The following is a 23,795-nucleotide window of genomic DNA, read 5'->3' on the forward strand; positions in this document are numbered from 1 at the left end:
GACTTCTGTTTAAAATATACTTTTAATGCTACCCTAAAAGAATACCCTTTGATCATTAAGGCTATTCAATTTTCACTTCTAAGTATTGTACTTTTAAAAATTCATGTATTATTAATTCAATGACTTGATTTTAACAACAGTGTTCTTTCAAATAAAGTCATACGTAATTCTTTTAACAACCCATTTCATCCAACCTACTTAAATAAGAATTCCATGTCACAGTATTATCCATAGAACACTAGGCAACAACAGCATTTATTTCTATTGGACATTTTCATACACAGTATTACATTAGTGCTTTACAAGATTTCAAAGAAGCAGATGCAGGAAAACAAATTCAATTGGATAAGAAAATAAGGATGAATAATAACTTACAAAAATAAATCAATACCCACTCACAGAAAATAGATTTGTAATTAAAAGAAAAGTAGAGTTATTATATATATATATATATATATATATATAATTACTTTTACACCTGTAAAGATGAATCTGATGATAAGGTAAGATGGCTGTGGTGGAAAAAAAAAAGTAAAAAAATAAACTCCAGGGATGAGATGCTGGGGGAATAAAAACAAAATTTGCTGGGCTTTAAGGCCAAAATGAAACAGCTCACCCACACTTCACTGGGAATTTTACCAAAAATTAATGAACCTAAGTCATCCCTTATTGCTTTTTTCCGTCTTAGAGGATCTGATGACGTGGATCTCATGGGAAGTAGGGACATCTGCTCTTATACAAGCATCACAGGCAGCCGCACAGTGCGCAGATCAAGTGGTGGTGGTGGTGGCGCAAAATGCCACCACAGATAACGAGACAAGAAAAAAGAGAAAAGTAGAGGTTAAGAATGATTGCAGATCCATAAAGAATACAATAATTCTGTGCATGTATAGTTTATATGGAACTAAAATTTATCTACAAAATTGGCAAATTAAAATAGTGTGTTTCTAGCATTTTATTAAAATGATCCACAGTGTTAGCCCAGAGTATTTCTATTGCTGAAGCACCCCAAATTTGTGGTGCTTAACAGTAAAAGTCCACCTCACCACTTATTTTACATCTACAGTAGCTCTTGGAATTGTAAGCAGATCAGTGTTAGAAGATCTAAGTCAGTTCTAAAGGACACGGGTAACCGATGTAACGATGCTAAGACTGGTGAGATGTGATCACATTGTACTGTTGTATTCTGAACGAACTGCAAGGATTACATGACTTTCTTATTAGTGGATTACAGTAATCTAATTGACTAAAAACAAATTGCAATGTTATATGAGGTTACATTTCTTACATGTTCCTTAAATGGAAAAATGCAGTCCTAGTAATCTGGTTAATGTGCGATTTCAAGTTTAGGACATGATTACACCTAATTTTTTTTACTTCTGCCTTGACTTTTAAGATTAAAGTTTATTTAGTGTTTAGGAGAGATGGCAGTGGAGTTCTTAACCAATTTTTTTAATGGAATCTTGAGAAAAGCCAAGCAAAATGACATGTTTTATTGGCTAACTAAAAAGATTACAATATGCAAGCTTTCGAGGCAACTCAGGCCCCTTCTTCAGGCAAGATGTAATCACTTCACTTCACTTCACTAATGGAATCTTGGAAAGTGAGAGGATGCCTGAGGAGTGGAGAAGAAGTGTACTGGTGCCGATATTTAAGAATAAGGGGATATGCAGGACTGCAGTAACTACAGGGGGATAAAATTGATGAACCACAGCATGATGTTATGGGAAAGAGTAGTGGAAGCTCGGTTAAGAGGGGAGGTGATGAGAAAAGAAAGAGAACCACAGATGTGATGTTTGCTCTGAGGATGTTGATGGAGAAGTATAGAGAAGGCCAGAAGGAGTTGCATTGCGTCTTTGTGGACCAGGAGAAAGCATATGACAGGGGCCATTGAGAAGAGCTGTGGTATTGTATGAGGAAGTCAGGAGTGGCAGAGAAGTATGTGAGAGTTGTACAGGATATGTACGAGGGAAGTGTGACTGTGTGAGGTCTGCGGTAGGACTGACAGAGGTGGGATTACATCGAGGATCGGCTCTGTGCCCTTTCTTATTTGCAATAGTGATGTACAGGTTGACCGATGATATTAGACAGGAGTCCCCATGGAATATGACGTTTGCTGATGACATTGTGATCTGTAGCGATAGAAAGGAGCAGGTTGATGAGACCCTGGAGAGGTGGAGATATGCTCTGGAGAGGACAGGAATGAAGGTCAGTAGGAACAAGACAGAATACATGTGAGTAAATGAGTGGGAGGTCAGAGGAATGGTGAGGATACAAGGAGTAGAGTTGGTGAAGGTAGATGAGTTTAAATACTTAGGATCAACAGTACAAAGTAATGGGGATTGTGGAAGAGAGGTGAAAAAGAGAGTGCAGGCAGGGTGGAATGGGTGGAGAAGAGTGTCAGGAGTGATTTGTGACAGACGAATATGAGCAAGAGTGAAAGGGAAGGTCTACAGTATGGTAGTGAGACCAGCTATGTTATATGGGTTGGAGACGGTGGCACTGATCAGAAAGCAGGAGACAGAGCTTGGGGGTGGGCAGGGTTAAAGATGTTAAGATTTGCATTAGGTGTGACGAGGATGGACAGGATTAGAGATGAGGACATTAGAGCGTCAACTCAAGTTGGACAGTCGTGAGACAAAGTCAGAGCGGAGAGATTGCGTTGGTTTGGACATGAGCAGAGGAGAGATGCTGGGTATATTGGGAGAAGGATGCTAAGCATTGAGGTGCCAGGGAAGAGGAAAAGAGGAAGGCCTAAGAGAAGGTTTATGGATGTGGTGAGAGAGGACATGCAGGTGATGGGTGTAACAGAACAAGATGCAGTGGACAGAAAGATATGGAAGAAGATGATCTGCTGTGGCGACCCCTAACGGGAGCAGCCAAAAGAAGAAGAAGAATCAAGTTTATTTCTAAGAGCTTCTCTGTTTCCATTTTTGCCAACCACTAAGTTTTCTGTTTTTTCCCTATTTAACTTGAGAAAATGACTACTCATCCATTCAAAAACACAAATGAGACATTGGACAGAGAGGCCACAGCCTCAGGGACATCAGATGTTGTAGATAAGTAAAGTTGTGTGCTATATGCCTAACTGTGGTGGTTTACCTTGTGTTTTGATATAATCTGACCTAATTCTTCATTTCAGAACTAAATATTTCAGGTTTCCCTCCAAAATCAAAAGAAATACATTTTTTAAATTTAAATGCTATATACCCTTTTAAGGAATTTTTAAGACAGTGATTTGGTTTTGATTACAATAACTGTGAATTTGTAATAATATTGAAACAACCAATCATTTATTTTTCTTTTCTGCTTACTCCAACAGTTCTGGTATGATTTGCATAAATCATTATATGAGGGGGAGTCAAGCTAAAGTTAGAAAATGGTGCGACCCTTCACAAAACCGACAATGTCATTTCTCAACGTCATCTCCACCCAATGCACTTGTACCACATGCCTGGATTCCAGCAGAATAAAAGGTTTTGTCTTGTTGTCGTAACCACTCATGCACCTGAGTTATTGTCGAACACTGCATGCCGAGGGGTACTACAGTCCAGTACTAGCACTTCCGGGGTAATCCCGAGGTGTTCCCAGGCCAGCCGAGAGACATAGTCCCTCCAGCGTGTCCTGAGTCATCCCCGGGGCCTGCTCCCGGTTAGACGTACCCAGAACACCTCACCAGGGAGGCTTCCTGATCAGATGCCCGAGCCACCTCATTTGACTCCTCTCGATGCGGAGGAGCTGTGGCTCTACTCTGAGCTCCTCCCAGATGATTATGACAATGTCTAATAGGCCTTTTTTAGGGGATTGTCAACTGTAGACAGCTCATCGTAAACAGAAGCTTTCTGTCTATCAGACCAAGTTAAGGACAGCACCTATGATCACTGGAGCTCAGAATTGCTTACTTTGAATGTCACCTTCATGAGACGTTGGATTGGTTTAGAAATGTGACACTCAGTCAATTGTCTAATTATTCCCACCCAGCTTTAGGCAAAATTCACTCAGTGTTGTCTTCAGATGTATAAATTATACATCAGTCTTCAGCGAGTAATGAACAAATTAATACATTAATTAAAAAAAACAAATACATTATTATTAAACTACAATAAAATAAACAAATCATGCTTCCCAATGTTCTTTGCAGATTAATTTCATCATGCATGTAACTGAAGTTATGATCATTTAAATCTACACACAGACTTTCCATTGATCCTGTATTACTATGAAAAGGATCTGGTCCCAGAGTGTGAGATTTAATTAAACAGACTGTATATCACTAATCCACACCAAATGCGTCAGGACGCTGTAAACAAGGCCGCCATAAAGGCAATCACAAGATCATTTCATGTAACACTTAGCAAAGTTGACAAAACAGGCAAAGGCATGCAGCTTATGTTGCAATTTTTTATTTCTTACGGCCTCAGGCAAACAAGGGATCTGGAGGTTAGTAACAATTTTTTCTCGTTGCCAACTGCCCCCCCTCACTCCTCTACCACCTTCCCAGGTTTCACTAATATGAAAGAAAAAAAAAAAAACCAGGAATTCCTACAGGCCTTGCCTTTTCCAGAGAACTCCACATTTTATTTCAGGCCCAGACAGGTCCATATTCACAGGAATGCCTGGGACAAGGAAGAGCAAGTAATCAGAGATTATTTGGCAAGTGGGCACATTGGTAAATTCCACCAGTTCCTCAAAACAGACACGTGCTAATGTGCAATGAATCCTTCATTATTGTGTCATGGGGCAGTGACTCAGTATTTCTAAGACAGCGAGGAGAATGAGTCGCACAGTGATGCCACTCAAAGTTCAGATGTTCCAACTGACATGGCTTATAGGAAAGAGAAAAGCAGGGTTTGTACTTATTATGATTTGGCTTATCGGTTTCTGAATCATTTATTGTGTGGATTGCCAGCACAGTGATTCTTGCTGCTGCCATATCTTTATATATAACTAGGGTTATATATATATGCTTGCCCACCCCCATGTTTGGTTTACCAGATATACAATTTAAAGAGCTTGTTATTTTCATGGGAATTGTTACATATGCATTATTTTCACTTTTTTTTTTTTTTTTAATTTTTATTTATTAATTTTATTACAATCAATACATAGCAATCAAGTTTTTAAAAAAAGAATTATGCTAAGAACAGATCGATCCCCACCCTTGAGAGAGAGAGCAAGCCAAACGGTGTAAAATTTAAGGCTTTAAAAATACCTAAATCAACAAATTCTCTGTGCTTTATAAATCATTTCAAAATATTACTGATTAGATCCTGCCATGTTTTGAAAAAGTCTGCACAGATCCTCTAACTGAGTATTTGATTTTTCCAATTTTAAATAATATAACACATCAGTTTCCCACTGACTTAAAAGAGGAGAGTTTGCGTTCTTCCAGTTTATCAGAATAAGTCTGCGTGCCAACAGTGTAGTGAATGCAATCACAATTTGTTTGTCTTTCTCCACTTTAAGACCCTCTGGAAGAACCCCAAACACAGCTGTTAATGGGTTAGGAGGGATTGTGAGTCCAAGACTGTCTGAGAGGTAATTAAAAATTTTTGTCCAGAATAATGTTAATTTGGTGCAGGCCCAGAACATGTGACCTAGTGAGGCTGGGGCTTGGTTGCAACGCTCGCAGGTTGGATCATGCCCTGGAAACATTTTGGAGAGTTTTAGTCGAGACAGATGTGCTCGATATATAATTTTGAGTTGTATAATTGTATGCTTTGCATATGGAGCTTGAGTGAATTCTCTGCATTGCTACTTTCCACTCCTTTCTGATATATTAATTGAGAGGTCATTTTCCCAGTGTCCTCTTGGATCTTTGAAAGGAAGGGATTGTAAAAGGATTTTATATATTGTAGAGATGGAGTCTAACTCCTTGAAATTGAGCAATAATTTTTCCAGCGTGGATGAGGGTGCAAGATGAGGAAAATCTGGAAGGTTCTGTTTAACAAAGTTCCTGATTTGAAGATAGTGAAAGAAATTTGTAGCTGGAATGTTAAATTTGGAATGTAATTGTTCATAGGATGCAAAGACGTTGTCTATATAAAGATCTCTAAGCAAGTTAATTCCAAATTTTTCCAGATATTAAAACTGCATATGTTTGTGAGGGTTGAAAGAGGTGGTTCTTTTGCAGGGTGCCACAGAAAGAAGCTTCTCCGTCTTAAAATGCTTTCTACATTGGTTCCAGATTCTAAGTGAGTGGAGCACAATTGGGTTATTAGTGTATTGCCGATAACGTGTGTTTATTGGAGCACAGAGCAAGGAATACAAAGAAGTACTGCAGGATTTTACTTCTATTGCGGTCCATGCCTGTGTATGTTCTTCTATTTGTGTCCAGGTTCTTATCCTGTATATTTGCGCCCAGTAATAAAACTGGAAGTTAGGTAGAGCCATGCCGCCTTCTGCCTTTTGTCTTTGTAGGGTCGCTCTTTTGATGCGTGGATGTTTAGAATTCCAAATAAATGAGGTTATTGTTGAATCTAATTGCTTAAAGAACGATTTATTAATGTATATTGGTATGTTTTGAAATAAAAAGGAGCTTAGGAAGAATATTCATCTTAACAGTGTTAATTCTTCCAGCTAGTGTGAGATGAAGGGTTGACCATCTATGCAAGTCTTGTTTAATTTTTTCCATGCAGACGACGAAATTTTGTTGATAAAGAGCTTTATGTTTACTTGTGATGTTTACCCCGAGGTATTTAAACTGTTCTGCAATGATAAAAGGAAGGGTGTCTAATCTAATATTATATGCTTGCGAATTCACCGGAAAGAGTACACTTTTATTCAGATTAATTCTGAGACCAGAGAGCTTTTGAAATTCTGTGAGTGCTGCTAAGACTGCAGGCACAGAATTTTCTGGGTCCGATATATACAGTACCATGTCATCTGCATATAATGAGATTTTCTGTTCCAGTCCTTCTCTGCTAATCCCCTTTATCTGATCAGTATTTCGACAATGTATTGCCAGTGGTTCAACGGCAATTGCAAACAGCAGTGGTGACAAAGGGCATCCTTGTCTTGTGCCACGCTCTAGTTTAAAGTAGTCTGAGCAAATGTTATTGATGCAAACTGAAGCTTCTGGGTTAGTATACAGTAATTTAATCCATGCACAAATGTTCGGGCCAAACCCAAACTTCTCCAAAATAGTAAAAGGTATTTCCATTCAATCATGTCGAATGCTTTTTCTGCATCCAATGATAATAATATTTCTGGGGTGTTTGATTTAGTTGGTGAGTATATTACATTAAACAGGCGTCAAGATTTGAAGATAAGTGTCGGCCCCTAATAAATCCAGTTTGGTCTTGTGATATTACTGAGGGGAGCACTTTCTCCATCCTTCTAGCTATGATTTTAGAGAGTATTTTAACGTCGTTATTCAGAAGTGAAATTGGTCTGTATGATGCACATTGTAATAAGTCCTTATTTTGTTTTGGAAAGACAGTGATTAGTGCTTGGCGAAAGGTTTGTGGAAGAGATTGGTTATCTCTGGCTTCTGTAAATGTTGCTAATAGGACGGGAGCTAGCTGAGCGGAGAATTTCTTGTAAAACTCTGCAGGGTAGCCGTCAGGGCCTGCTGCTTTTCCACCTTGGAGTGACTTTATAGCATCCAGTAATTCTGATAATGACAGAGGTTTATCGAGTTCCTCCACACTAAAAGCGTCAATTTGTGGTATCTGTAATTTATCCAGAAATGCATTAGATTGTATATTGTCTTCTTTAAACTCAGTAGTATATAGGGATTTATAGTAGTCTCTAAAAGTGTACATTATATTTTTGTGTTCGATGATTTTATCTCCGTTCGTGTTAGTAATTACGAGATTGCGTATGCACATCTTGCTTGTGAATTTGTTGCGCTAAAAGCTTATTAGCTTTCTCCATGTTCATAATAATGATGTCTGGATTTGTAAATTAGTTGTTCGGTTTCTTTAGTTGTCAAGAGGTTTAATTCTGAATGTAGAGCCTGCCTCCTCTTATGTAGAGTCTCGCTTGGTAGTCTGGCATGTTCTTCATCTATTTTAGTAATTTCGCTTTTATCTCTGCTACTTTCTTCGCTCGGATTTATTTCTGTGGGAAAGATATGAGATAATCTGTCCTCTTAAGAAGGCCTTAAGAGTTTCCCAGAGTATTCCTGCAGAGATCTCAGGGGATGTATTTGTCTCTAGAAAGAATTCAATTTGTTTGGATATAAATTCAGTACAATTCTCGTCAGCTAATAGAAGCGGATTGAGCGCCATCTGTGGGTGAGTGTATGGGGCTTAGTAATTTCAGCTCCAAGATCATCGGAGCATGGTCTGAAATAACAATAGCATCGTATTTACAAGATTTAATCTTAGGCAAGAAGTTATTATCTATAAAGAAGTAATCAATCCTTGAGTAGCAATGATGTACTGGTGAGTAGAAAGAATATGTTCTTGAATTTGGGTTTAACAACCTCCAGGGATCTGATAAGTTGTGATCAGTTATAAACTTTGTAATTATCTTTGCGGTGTTAGTTGCGTTCCCCTGTGGAGGAAGTCTTATCTAAAAGTGGATTTAGAACACAATTAAAGTCCCCAGCCATTATAAGTTTATGAGTGTTCAGATTGGGAATGGATGCAAATAAATTTTGTATAAATTCCTTATCATCAACATTAGGTGCATAAACATTTATCAAAATCATTTTACAGTTAGATAAGTCTCCCATGACCATCACATATCTCCCTTCAGGATCCAATACTACATCTGATGCTACAAATGGTACTGTTCTATGTATGAGAATTCCCACCCCTCTAGTTTTCTTTGTAAAACTAGAATGGAACATTTGGCCAGTCCAGTCTTTTGCAGCCGGAACTGATCCTTACTTAGTAAGTGGGTTTCCTGTAAAAATACTATTTTAGCATTTAGACCTGTTAGGTGAGAAAGTACTTTCTTTCTCTTTAATTCGTGATTCAGGCCTTTAACATTCCAGCTTACGAAGTTAACTGTCCCATCATGGAGACACTGATTCTGAGTTTTTGATGTCATTTATAGTCTTAACTGGAAGTGAAATAGTTTAGGTCTTAATTTCCTATTCCCCCAAGAGTTGTTGCCATGCAGCTTATTATTACGTTGATAGTTATAATTATAAAGATTGAGATGATAGATTAGATATAGATCAAGCCTGCTCTCTTTCTCTTCCCCTTAACCCCCACCCTCCCTTTTGCCTCCCCAGGTGAGGCTAAAACCCACTTCATGCAGTCCCAGTCCTCTGACATACCCAGAGACAGAGCACGCCCAAAGCACATCAAGCCCCATGCAGTGGCGCTTTAAGGTTAAAAGATAGAGATATCTGTTACCAATATAGTCTTTAAAAGAGGAAAAAGAAAAAAAGAAAAGAATTTTGCACTTATATATATATATATATATATATATATATATATAATCTTCAGCAATTTTAGCGCATTAAGATGATATCCCCAGATAATAAACCCAGGTGATGGTGTTAAAGATGTGTCCAAAACAAGCATAACAAGTCTTAATGCTACCTGGCAGGGAGAAAATTCTTTGTGAGTTGTGGTAATCACATCTCAAAGACACATGATATCCGATATGGTGTTCCACAAGGCTCTATCCTGTGTCCGCTGCTTTTCTCAATCTACATGCTTCCGTTAGGTCAGATTATCTCAGGTTACAACGTGAGTTACCACAGCTATGCTGATGACACACAGCTGTACTTATCTATAGCACCTGATGACTCCGACTCTTTCGATACACTATCACAATGTCTTACTGGTATTTCTGAATGGATGAATAGTAATTTTCTCAAACTAAATAAAGAGAAAACTGAAATTTTAGTAATTGGCAATAATGGTTTCAGTGAGGTTATCAGAAATAAACTAGATGCACTAGGATTAAAAGTTAAGATGGAAGTAAAAAATTTAGGGGTAACCGTTGACTGTAATCTGAATTTTAAAGCGCATATTCATCAGACCACTAGGACAGCATTTTTTCACTTAAGAAACATAGCTAAAGTTAGACCTCTTATATCATTGAAAGATGCAGAGAAATTAATTCACGCTTTTGTTTTCAGTAGACTAGATTACTGTAACGCACTCCTCTCAGGACTACCCAAAAAAGACATAAATCATTTGCAACGAGTGCAGAATGCAGCTGCTAGAATCCTAACTGGTAAAAGAAAATCCGAACACATTTCTCCAGTTTTGATGTCACTACACTGGTTGCCTGTGTCATTCAGGATTGACTTTAAAATACTGCTTATGGTTTATAAAGCCTTAAATAATCTCGCTCCATCTTATATATCGGAATGCCTGACACGTTATATTCCAAATCGTAACCTTAGATCCTCAAATGAGTGTCTCCTTAGAATTCCAAAAGCTAAACTTAAAAGAAGTGGTGAGGCGGCTTTCTGCTGTTATGCACCTAAAATCTGGAATAGCCTGCCAATAGGAATTTGCCAGGCTGATACAGTAGAGCACTTTAAAACACTGCTGAAAACACATTACTTTAACATAGCCTTTTTATAACTTCACTTTAACTTAATCCTGATACTGTGTATGTTCAATTCTTCATAATAACTATTCACAGTGGCTCCAAAATCCATACTGACCCCAACTTTCTCTTCTGTTTCTTTTTCCGGTTTCTTTGTGGTGGCGGCCTGCCACCACCACCTACTCAAAGCATCATGATGCACCAACATTGATGGACTGAAAGGCAGAAGTCTACGTGACCATCATCATCAGGTCCTTCCATGAAAACCCTAAATACAAAGAGGACTGTTTGACTTGTGTTAGGTAGATTGCCCAGAGGGGACTGGGCGGTCTCTTGGTCTGGAACCCCTACAGATTTTATTTTTTTTCTCCAGCCTTTGGAGTTTTTTTGTGTTTTTTCTGTCCACCCTGGCCATCGGACCTTACTTATTGTATGTTAATTAATGTTGACTTATGTTTATTTTTTATTGTGTCTTCTATTTCTCTATTCATTTTGTAAAGCACTTTGAGCTACATTTTTTTGTATGAATATGTGCTATATATATATATATATATAAACCAAGGGTATGATATTGAACAGTCTCATTTAGGGTACACATGAAATAATTAGAAAAGAAAAAGAGGAGGAAAACGTAATTAAGCACAATAAAACATAAACATTTAGCGCCCTAGTAATACTAAGTAATAATAAGTAATAAGTAATAATAATAATAAGTAAGTAATAATAAGAATATGAGAATATATGCTGATAAAAAACCCGTATTTTAAAACAAATAGATCAGACAGTAGATTATTAATCCTAGCTTTATCATTTACCGCCATGACTCACAATTATGTATCAGAATAGTCCCGGGATCAGCTTTCTTAATTCATTTTCTGCTTCCTCCTTGCTAGCGAAAACATAGAAATGACCCTGCCATTCCACTTTCAGTTTTGCCGGATACAGGAGGCCGTATTTGACATTGGCTTGCCGTAGCCGCTGTTTAATATTATAGAAGGCTGCGCGTTTAATAGCTGTTGCTGGAGAGAAGTCAGGGAAGACACGAATGTGGCTATTTTCATATATAATATCTTCCTTTTTTCTGAGGAGTTCCATCACCTCTAACTTAAATGATAATCGTTCAAAACGAACTATAAAAGATCTTGGTCGGGTCCGACGGTGTTTGATCAGCGCTGTAAGCGCTGCTATCTCAGATTCTGCTTTAAAGTCGCCCCCGATTATTTTAGAAAAAAGTTCAGTTGCGAATTTCACAGGGTTTAAACTTTCTCGATTCTCCGGCAGGCCTTCAATTCTGACATTATACCTTCTACTCCCATCTTCTAAAGCAGCCAGTCTGTCTCCAAGTTTTTCTCCGAGTTTTTTACATTCCGAACTGACATTTACTGCTCTTTCCTCGGCACTGGCAGCTAGATGTTCGGCCATTTCGATCCGATTCGTGAATGTCTCATTAAGATGCTCCAATTGATCAGCAAGCGTGCTCAGTTTAACCGAGTTTTTCTCAATGCCTTATTTTCACTTTTACTTTAAAAACTTTTGTAAAAACAATACTTGTCCTTTATTTCTGGCCCCTGGGTGTGGTTACATCTCTTTCTCACAAGACGTATAACGCTGCTCGCATTGTGAACGGGGGGCGGCTGAATGCACGCTAAGGAGAAGCCGTCGGATCATCTGCTGCCTTTCTGATGCTGGCAAGCAGCGTGTTCTGCTTGTTGCATGTCGTTGTTTTAAGAGCTGGGAGCACATGATGCCAATGTCTGCCAAAAGCAATCCAACAATTGTTACGTTAGATGTCCATGGACTTGTTTTAAATGATGGCTCACTGCCTTGTCTCGCGTGATGTTGTAAAAAACAATACTTGTCCTTTATTTCCAGCCCCGGGCATGGTTAAATCTCTTTCTTGCAGGACGTATAACGCTACTTGCTTTTAAAGCTTGTACAGCCGCTGCCCTTTTTGCAACTTTGTGTCACTGCTGCTCACGTTGTGAAGAGGTAGGGTTAGAGTGGCTGAACGCACGTAAGGAGAAGTGGTCTGATCATCTGCTGTGAGCTGTGTGTTTTGCTTGTCGCTTGTCATTGTTTTAAGAGCTGGGAGCACATGATGTCTGTCTGCCAAAAGCAGACTTGGTTAGAAGTCCGTGAACTTGTTTTAAATGTTGTCTCACTACCTTGTCTCGCGTGACATTAAAGTGTCTCTTGCGGGATGTGAAATTGTCTTCCGAGAAGATCACATCTTGTCTCCCTAGTCTGCCTCCCCAAGATTTTTTTTACAATACACTACCGTGGCTGTTCGTTTGTCTATCCAGGATTTTAAATCACCTGTAGCTTGCACACCGTTTGACCTACTGACCTGACATTTGGTACACATATACCGTCTGCTGATCGCTTTTGGGGTGATGAGTGACCTCCAAGGTTATTCCTCTTTTTATTTTATTGCAGAATCAACTCTCGGCAGCCGCCAACATGGCAGCTGTGTCGCACATGCGTACAGGCACCGTTCTCATTCCCTACCACCTTCGCCATCACTTCCCCTACTTCTTCATATCTTAAATCATTCTTGAGGCAGATTGAAGACTTAAGTGCCAGCTTAAGTGAAAAATTAAGGAAAACGTACTAAGTAATTGCAACACAAACACTGACTTCATCAGTTTTAGCATGAAAAGATGCCAATGAAAGAAGAGAAGAAGCAGGCCGCTAGGGTGAAGAAAAGAAGAGCTGGTCAGGAAGCAGCAAGCACATCAACCTCTGAGCAAATGAATGCTAAACGTACTGAGAAAGAGGATGAAAACTAGGAATGCTCAAGTCAAGTGGATTCACTGCACGTTATCGTACAGTGCGCCATTACTGGTAGCTTATAATCCTTGCCCAGGCACTGTCTGCATAGAGTATTCAAGAACGGAGAAATCAACAGTAAAGGTCTTGAGAGTCACAAAATAAGTTTCTGATCAGCAAACTCAGATACAAGATGGCCATTGAGATGACCTTTAAACCTCTCAACAACGCATCCCTCAAAGTGATGACCCTTGAATCGTCACGCCCCTGACGTCCGCATCATGATGACAGAATCCACAAAATGGCAACACCTAAGGAAAAGTAAAATGGTGTTGTGGCAAAATGCTAATAAATTATAAGCTTCTGAAAAATACATTAAATCTGAATTCAGACTCAGAATCCCTGAGCTTCAAAACCCCAAAACAGACATATAATTAATAAGAATCCATTCAGGACAAAGCATAAAAAAATGATGAAAAATACCAATCTCTACAGAAACAAGCACATGTAAACAAAATGGCAAAGGAACGAGAAAAATTACAAATCTTTATATGTAAAACGCTACTGTGGCTGTTCATTTGTCTGTCTAGGATGTTAAATCACCTGTAGCTCGCAAAACCGTTTGACCTATGGACCTGAAATTTGGTACACATATACTACGTGACGTCTACTATCCGCTTTCAGGGTGGCAATTGTCTCCCAAGGTTATTCCTCTTTTTATTTTTATTTTATTGTAGAATCAACTCTCAACAGCGGCCAGCAGGGCAACTGGGCAGCACATGCGTACCGGTGCCGTTCTCTTCCCAACCACCTTCGCCGTCACTTCCCCACGTCTTCATATCTTAAGTCATTCTTGAGGCAAATTGAAGACTTAAGTGCCATCTTAAGTGAAAAATTAAAAAAAAAAATACTAAGTAATTCCAACACAAACACTTACTTAATCAGTTTTAACGCGAAACGATGCAGACGAAAGAAGAGAAGAAGCGGACAGCTAGGGTGGAGAACAGAAGAGCTGCTCAGGAAGCAGCAAGCGCATCAACCTCTGAGCAAACAAATGCTAAACGTACAGAGAAAGAGGGTGAAAACTATGAACGCTCAAGTCAAGTGTATTCACTGCACATTATCATGCAGCGCGCCGTTACTAGTATACAAAACATTGCACCTATTTATATAAAATTCTGTCTGTCTGTCAGTCACATTATTACTCAAGAACTATGGACACATTCTGCCAATGCAAAAAATTTGAAGTGGCAGCAATCTCGTCAAAATGACTTGCGTTCATGAGCTTCTTAGGCAAAGTACTAGGTAAATGAACTGACATGGTCGAAAGAAAAATGTGATGAACACCACAATAGGAAGAAAAAGAAGAGAGAAAAGAGCAGTGCCATCTGTTCAGCATTAAGCAAATCTCAAAGGCTAATGACGTAATGAAGGACACCATATTAGGGAGAAGAACAAAAATGAAACATTCCCCATGGTTGTCCCCTGTACAAATGGGGAACCTGTGCAAAACTTAGTAAAGATTGGTTAAATGGTGTGGAATTTCATACGGAACAAACACACACAAACAGTGCCAATGGAAGTCCATTTAGAGGCCTAGGTGGGGATGACGGATATTACCCCTCACTGTCCACAGCAGATTGACAGTATTATTAGTCTTTGCCGGGGGTTTTGGGGTGTCCACCTCTCTGCGTCTGTAGTGCACACCCATTCAAAAACACAAAAAGAGTGCTTTTGTTCAATACCTCAGACTATAAGAATTGCACACCCCTTGGTGTACATAGCATGCTCAATTTTACTTTCATAAATGGCACTCATCAGAGTGTGATAACAGGTTGGTGCTGGAGGGGATACCACAGACATTATTGTCACAGTTCTACAACCCTTGGGGGGTGTCCACCTGGTGTCCGGCGCATCCACACACAATTCTTTATACAGCGGAACTTGGAAATCAGAAGTCACAATTGCAACATTTGTGATCTCCGCGTGTTTGCACCATTGATGGGCGATACCTGCTGATTCTCTTTTCAATCTAATACCAGGTGATTCTGAGGCCGAATATTGCTGATACCAATACTGATGCTGCCAGCTTGTCGTCTTGCAAGAAAATTTAATCTGTAAAAACTTACAGTATGTGTGGACATCAAATAATCACATTTTAAAGATTTTGCATTACTAGACTATTACATATATTGACAAATATCTGACTACTTTGCTTGTTTGCTAACAGAAATTATAAAACATGTTCAGTTCTCACAAATGATCTGTGGAATGACAACAAATTAAATAATGGGAAGTGAAAGCTAATATCAAGTAATTATCCATCCATCCATCCATCATCCAACCCGCTAAATCCTAACTACAGGGTCACAGGGGTCCGCTGGAGCCAATCCCAGCCAACACAGGGCGCAAGGCAGGAAACAAACTAAGGGCAGGGTACCAGCCCACCGCAGATCAAGTAATTATTATTTTTTTTTTTACAAATATTACATACTAAATATAGAACGTTGTAAGCTTTGCTTGTTTATTAATAAACATTATTAAACATGTGCATTTCTTTCAAATGGGCGGCACGGTGGCGCAGTAGTAAGTAGTTACCTCGCAGTAAGGAGACCTGGGTTCACTTCCCATGGAGTTTGCATGTTCTCTCCGTGTCTGCGTTGGTTTCCTCCCACAGTCCAAAGACATGCAGGTTAGGTGCATTGGCAATCCTAAATTGTGCCTAGCGTGTGCTTGGTGTGTGTGGCCCGCGGTGGACTGGCTCCAGCAGACCTCCATGACCCTGTAGTTAGGATATAGCAGGTTGGATAATGGATGGATGGATTTCTTTCAAATGATCCATGGAACAACAACAAATTAAACAAGTATTTTTTTTAACACAATGAACATAATAAATATAGAAAGATTGATAATGCATTATGAGTATGTTCATTTATCAAGCTATAAATGTAATACGTTCCTCCCTAAAAACAGACATTGATCATTTTCTATTCAAACAATTACAGTGACCTTACATCAGTTTACAGTACTAACGTTACCTGAGCACTGCCTGCTTTTCAGGAAGGCTTCTTCAAAAGAGGAGACTACAGCCCTTTGGCCACCGTGCCAGTCTGTTTAGCCCGAGGGTCGGTGCTCTCTTCTGATCGATCGCTTCGGTTGTAACTCCTCGTGTTCAACAACGTGACTGACTTTCAGGTGTTATAACAGGTTTGAGGTGTTGCTACAATAACTTAGGTCTTCTGACACGTATCACAACTTGCTTCAGTGGTGTTCAGCTGAGTAGAAGAACTCCAACCAACGCACCGCTTTCCGTGTGCCATTACTTCACATACACAGTCACGCTGCTTTGGCTCAATTGGCTGGTGGACCGCAGCACTGCCAGTGTAAAAGCAGGACTATGGAAAGCGCGGAAGGAAAAGCAGCCCCCGTTTTACAAAAAATGACACGTTTAACTGAATCATGTTCTCACCATCAAATGATTTTTAAAAATAATGTCTAATAAACTTTAAAGGTGTGTTGTATCGATATTTTTAATGTGAACGTCGAATTCTAAAATAAAAAGTCAAGATCGGAAGTATCGGTACTTTAGTATTGATCCGCCCATCCCTAGTTCGCGGTTCCCAAATGATAAAAGTAATCATGGATGCCCATATGAAAACTGATGATGGAAGAAGAATCCGGTGAGCAAAAAATATGTTGTCATGTCTAAAAACAATTTGTACGCTCTTGGCAACGATAAACTATTTATGCTTGGAGGCTGCATTTAAAAAAAAAAACTGCACAAAGCAACCAATGCGCGAACAGTATCAATAGAATATCGGTTAGTCAGCTACGATTCGTTCTGGTAATGTTAACGTTTACCTTCTCGATATTCGCTATTATGGGTTGAGGTGATTCATTTAAAGTAAATTCTTCTAACAAGCCAATTAAATCGTTAAAGTGTTACTGCGTTTCCTGATCGATCATACGAGCTCGTACTTGACACCAGGCCCGCGTTTACTAGTGCGATCCGCCATTGTGTACATATATATATATATATATATATATATATATATATATATATGGATTAAAAAATGTATATATTAAAAAAAGAGTTCCAAGTTTTAATATTTGTTTGCAAATGTCCGAGCGTCCTTAGGGGGCGTGTCTCATCTAAGTGCACATGGATCACGGGGCGTGGTCATGTGATTTTTGGCGGCCATATTATTTAAAAGGAATCCTCCGCCATGTGCGTTTTGCATTTAGTTGTGAAGGTAAGACTTTTTTTTGGGTTTAGCTTCAATTTGACTTACTCCTGTTAATTCGGCTGCTTATTCCAAAGGCTTCGCATCCGTCCTAAACCAAACGGAGAAAGACAACGGCGGAGTCGCAAAGATAACGGCGGAGTCGCAGAAACACCGTGCATGATGTAAAATTTGAAATTCAGGATAGATTGTTTGAAACATAACGGCTAATCAACTAAATTCTAACGCCCCTAATCAAACTTACACACTCTTAAAATAGAGTGGGACGCCTCCAGACCGAAATACACGTAATTTCGAAAATGGCGGCTGGGCTTGCGTTCTCATTGCACGCGATGGCGAGGACATCGCACGCACAGTCGCGTCACTCACTTCAGACGAGGCCTCAACGGACTTTTCCTCCAAGATGTGCAGCCTCTCTTCCAATATTACACTGCCGTTTTGTTACTCTCTGCTATTTACATCCTCCCGTCTCCCGCAGGTGGTCCTCGCTTAGTCCCAGCTACCTGAAACAACACCCCTGCTGCGCTGGTAAACTCCTAAACCACGGAATAGACGGGATTCCGTATAGAACAATAGTTTTCAAGGTGCAGCATGGGGACAACATGCCAGTCCTGGCTAGGTTGATGTTCTTTAAAAATACTAGAGGGCTCGCCCACACTAGCGTTTGGTTAACCGGATATACAATTTAAAGAGATTCCTTTCATGGGAATTGTTACATATACATTATTTTCACTTAAACTTTAAAACTTTAGTATAAACAATATTTGGCATTAACATTTCTTCAAGATTCCGTGTTGTTTGCCAGCGTGTCAGCCCTGCTCGTTTTTAATAGTCATTAATAAGATACAACGAAGGGGAAAACTGTGCACAGAGAAAGGGAAAAATAGAATGGAATCAACAAAAGACAGTTAAGCATTTCAATCAATAGCAAAAGGAGGAACATTTCTAAATGTCCTATACATGTAAAATCATGCTGCTATGCTTTTCTGAATGTAGAATAAAGTAAAAAATACCAGCTAATTAAATGAGATCAGTGTTGTCCGGTGTTGTCACTGATTAAGAATCCTTCTTCATCTTCTTTCGGTTGCTCCTGTTTGCGGTCGCCACAGCGGATCATCTTCCATACCTTTCTGTCCTCTCTCTCTCTATAGATTCCTTTGGACCTGGAATTCTATGTAACTTTATACTTTTTGTAAATGTAAAGGGCTGAAAGGCTTTTTTCATTTCAGATCAAATATATGAATAATAAAATACTGTTTTTACATTTAAAATTCATTAAATCATCTGGTGTATATAGTACAGTATATATGTGTGTATATATATATATATGTATATATATATATATATATATGTATGTGTGTGTGTTTGTGTATATATATACTAATAAAAGGCAAAGCCCTCACTGACTGACTGACTGACTCCCTGACTCACTGACTCATCACTAATTCTCCAACTTCCCGTGTAGGTAGAAGGCTGAAATTTGGCAGGCTCATTCCTAACAGCTTACTTACAAAAGTTGGGCAGGTTTCATTTCGAAATTATACATGTAATGGTCATAACTGGAAGCTATTTTTCTACATGATGGACTGAAAGCCAGAAGTCTACGTGACCATCATCATCAGGTCCTTCCATGAAAACGCTAAATACAAAGAGGACTGCTTGATTTATGTTAGGTAGAATGCCCAGAGGGGACTGGGCGGTCTCTTGGTCTGGAACCCCTACAGATTTTATTTTTTTCTCCAGCCTTTGGAGTTTTTTGTTTTTCTGTCCACCCTGGCCATCGGACCTTACTCTTATTCTATGTTAATTAATGTTGACTTATGTTTATCTTTTATTGTGTCTTCTATTTCTCTATTCATTTTGTAAAGCACTTTGAGCTACATTTTTTTGTATGAATATGTGCTATATAAATAAATGTTGATTGATTGATTGATTGATTGATACATATACTGTAATGGAGTTGAGCTCGAAAGCCGTGGGGAGCGGAGTTTCGTGTGACATCATCATGCCTCCCATGCAATCACGTGAACTGACTGTCAACGCAGTACGTAGAAAACCAGGAAGAGCTCCAAAAAGCGCTGAAGAAAGCATGCATTATATAATTCAGAAGGCAGCGAAACAATAAGAAGCGAGCGAGTGACATATACAACCATATTCATGAGTGCTGCTACTTCGGAAACAAAGCACGGTGTAAACCTAAAGTTTAAATGAAGTTCATAGACAGTCTGCCGCCTGCGTTTGTCATGCCCACGGGTAATGCAGGATACAAGTTTAATGAGAGGACACAGGATATAAACGAGAGTTTTGATCACTTTGTAACTAAGTTAAAATTGCAGGTGAGGGGCTGTGCTTATGCAAATTCCGAGAGACTATGTTTGTGGGGATTGACAGTTAAGGCGGGTGGGGAAGTCACGTCATCATCTCCCTTCCCATTCACCTCATTTCGCTCTAAGCTGAGCTCTGCAGCTAACACAGTGATACGGAAGCGACTTTGTGACGCTGCCACCAAACACTCACAGAAAAATACACAAGTTAATACACACGCTGTCTCTAGAGTTTCTCCACACTGAATCCTCCAGGCACTACCTACAAAAGGTTACATTGACAATCGTGTTATTTTTAAAATGTTTCCTTTTCTTAGCACAAGCACAGCTGTGAAACTTCGATGCATGTGCTCCATAACGCGTTAAAAAATCACGCATTTAATCACAAGCAAAGGGGAACTTCTGTCAATGCATGATTTCCTGGTACACCGATTACATTGATCATCGCTTCCCGATTCATTTCACCCTCGCACCCCCTTGGTTTGAGAAGAAGTATGAAAAAATATGAGGTTAACACAGAAAAACAGATCACCAATTGAAGCTTTATAAATAATCGATTCGCCATCAATAATTGTTTTGGTAAAGCCATACTCAGTGTAATCCTCCTTCCATTTTATAATTTTTCCGCCACTAGCCATGATTAAATGAACGGTAAAAAAGTAAGAGCGAAGCAAGGGTGATTTATTCAGGCAGGCAGGCGACAGCTCAATAGCTCGAATTTGGATATAAGTAGGTTCTATTTAGTCACCAGAAATATTTTGTTAGGAATGGAAGTTGAATTTAGTCTTTAAATTTCTATGGTAAAGAAAAAGTTATGCAATGATGACTAAATTTAACTATATAAAGTCAAAATTTGTATATATAAAGTCATTCCCGAATATATAAAGTCAAAACTTGAATATATAAAGTCAGCGCTGGAATATATAAAGACAAATCTTGAATATATAAAGTCAATCATGTTACGTTATTAAAATGTCTCCTTTTCTTTTTACTTCTCCGCCGCCAAGCACGGGTATTTTGCTATATATATATATAGATATATGTAGATATATATATATAGATATGACAACAACACTCATATCAAAGACAAAACAATTACATTAACAATCATGTTACGTTATTTTTAAAATTTTTCATTTTCTTTTTCATAACTTCTTTAACACACTACTTCTCTGCTGCGAAGCACGGGTATTCTGCTAGTGTATATATATATATATATATATATATATATATATACACACACACGTGTATATGTATATATATATGTATGTATGTGTGTATATATGTATATATATATGTATGTATGTGATATATGTGTATATATATATGTGTGTATATATGTATGTGTGTGTGTGTGTATAATTTTGTTTGTAAAAAATTAAAATGAAAATATAACTGCAGTAATTGTTTTGAGAGATTGTTTAGTTGCAGGACTCTAAATGTTCCTAAAAAGTATGGGGGGGTGGGGGGTGGTTGGCCTTTTGCCAAAGAGTGTAACTTTGCTACGCTGTCTAAACTTGTTACAATGACAGATTACGGCACAAAAGAAACTTGACTCCAGGGTTGTGCATCATAAAATTTCAATTTATTATAAAATACAGAAACTCTTAAAACTTAATATTTTGTGTATTTTATTTAGTGGATATTGGTGTGAAACAAAGGTTTTTATTCGTATAGATAATTTAAAAATTTGGAGTATTATACTCTTTTACTCTACTATTGCTTTTATACTATTATTTAGTTATTTGAAGCTCTTTTATTACATAAGCAAAATTAGAGCTGTTCATTTTTGGGATGTGTAATTTAGGCACAAAAGTACCAAAAACCCATAGGGCATAAGGGGTTCAAAAATGAGACTATAATTAACATGAATAATTGCCCTTGTAATTGTTCTTTTTTTTTAGAACCAGATACACAAGGAAAGCACTATATATAGGATTACTTGATATGAAAGGCACTATATAACAGATGTGAAGGTACTATATAATAGATGTGGAATGCACTGTATAATAGGTAGACGGAGTAGGTGATACATTGGATAGGGAAGGCACTATATCTGGAGTACTCAGTTACAGCCCTGGAGATGTACAGTTAGCTGCAGCTTTTCACTTTGACCGGTTTTCATAATTTGAACCGGTTTATTTACTAAATGCATTTCTTTCCAGATTCTAAAATTCTCAACCATTAACAGCATATTTTAGTTTTAAAATACTGCATTTTGGTTTTCAGTGTTGCATGTTTTCCTTAACCAGCCATCAGTTAATAAAGAGGTGCAAATTATCTGTTAGCCTTAGCTTCTAATCATGCAACAGGTTGGAATGAAAACCTGCAGCCACTTTGGACCATAATTGTGTACTCCTGCACTATATTGATAGACAGATAGGACACATCATAATAGATAGACAAGGATAGCATTGTGTACTAGAAAGGTATAAAAAGAAACAGGGGGAGAGCAGGGATGGCACTATTTTATACATAGTTATAAAAACAGACAGAACAGGGAAGGCACAAAATAATAGATAAATGGGGAAGGCACTTTTATAGATAGATGGATAAATTACTCCACTGGGCAGTTGAGCAAGGCCCTTAACCTGATTTCTGGCCCCCGAAATGTCATACGAAAAGGCATTTTCCCATCTGGGATTAATAAACTATATCAAAAAAATAAATTAATTAACAGTTATTAGTCTTATTACTGTGTTTTCGAATGTGAGTTAAAGAATTATGTATAAAATTCTTTAATTTGCATATATATAATGCCTATATTTTTGACCTTAGTGGTTTAAATAAAAAACCCCAACGGTTTAGCTTATTTAATTCCCCCCAGTAGACCTCAGTAGCTCTGCTCCTTTGATATCAGGCTGTGAGTGTGAAAGTCGCAGAACAGCGCCCTCCAAGAGAAGTGGCCAAAAGTATATTACATCAGTAGTAGTTTAGCAGATTGAGATAGAGATTGAAGTGAAAGCGAGTTCAATTCCCGGCAAATGCAATTCATGTTTTAAAACTGCGATCAGTCGCCATCTCTTAAATGTTGGGTATGGCAAGCCAAATTAACATTTAGAGATATCTCAAAATGAATTTTGGATATCTTAAAATGTAATTTACTTTTTAAGATATCTGAAACTCGCTTTGAGATATCTTAAAATAATTTCCTTTACATTTTAAGATATCTGCAATACATTTTGAGATATCTCAAATGTATTTCAAGATATCTCAAATACAGTTTCAGATATCTCAAAATAATTGTGTCTGCATTTCAAGATATCTCAAATTGAATTTTCAGATATCTTAAATTGACCTTTCATGCATTTTAAGATATCTTAAATGCATTTCAAGATATCTCAAAATCATTTCCTGTAAAATTGCCTATTATTTCAATGGGACTACTTGTTTATTATAAGATATCTTAAAATGTATTTGAGATATCTTGAAATGTGCAGGAAGTCATTTTAAGATATCTTGAAATGTATTTGAGATATCTGAAAATGGACAGGAAGCTGTTTTAAGATATCTGGAAATGTATTTGAGATATCTTAAATTGTATTGTAGATATCTGAAAATGCTATTGAGATATCTTGAAATAATTGAGTGTCCTTTAAAAGATATCTTAAAATGCATTTTAGATATCTTGAAATACAATTTGAGATATCTTGAAATACATTGTTAGATATCTGAAATGGAGCAGAGACCCATTTTAAGATATCATGAAATTAATTTTAGATATCTAAAAATGTATTTCAGATATCTGAAAAAAAAAGAATTTCAAGATATCTTGAATGCTTTTAAGATATCTAAATTATATTTCGAGATATCTCAAAATAACTTCCTTCTCATTTTAAGATATCCCAAATTCATTTTGAGATATCTCGAAATAGACAGGAAGTCCCATTGAAAGAATAGGAAATGTTACAGGAAGTGATTTTGAGATATCTCAAAATGTATTTGAGATATCTTGAAATGCACAGGAAGTTATTTTAAGATATCTCGAAAT

This window comes from Polypterus senegalus, chromosome 10 (genome assembly GCF_016835505.1).
Source record: "Polypterus senegalus isolate Bchr_013 chromosome 10, ASM1683550v1, whole genome shotgun sequence".
NCBI classification, from domain to species: Eukaryota; Metazoa; Chordata; class Cladistia; order Polypteriformes; family Polypteridae; genus Polypterus; species Polypterus senegalus.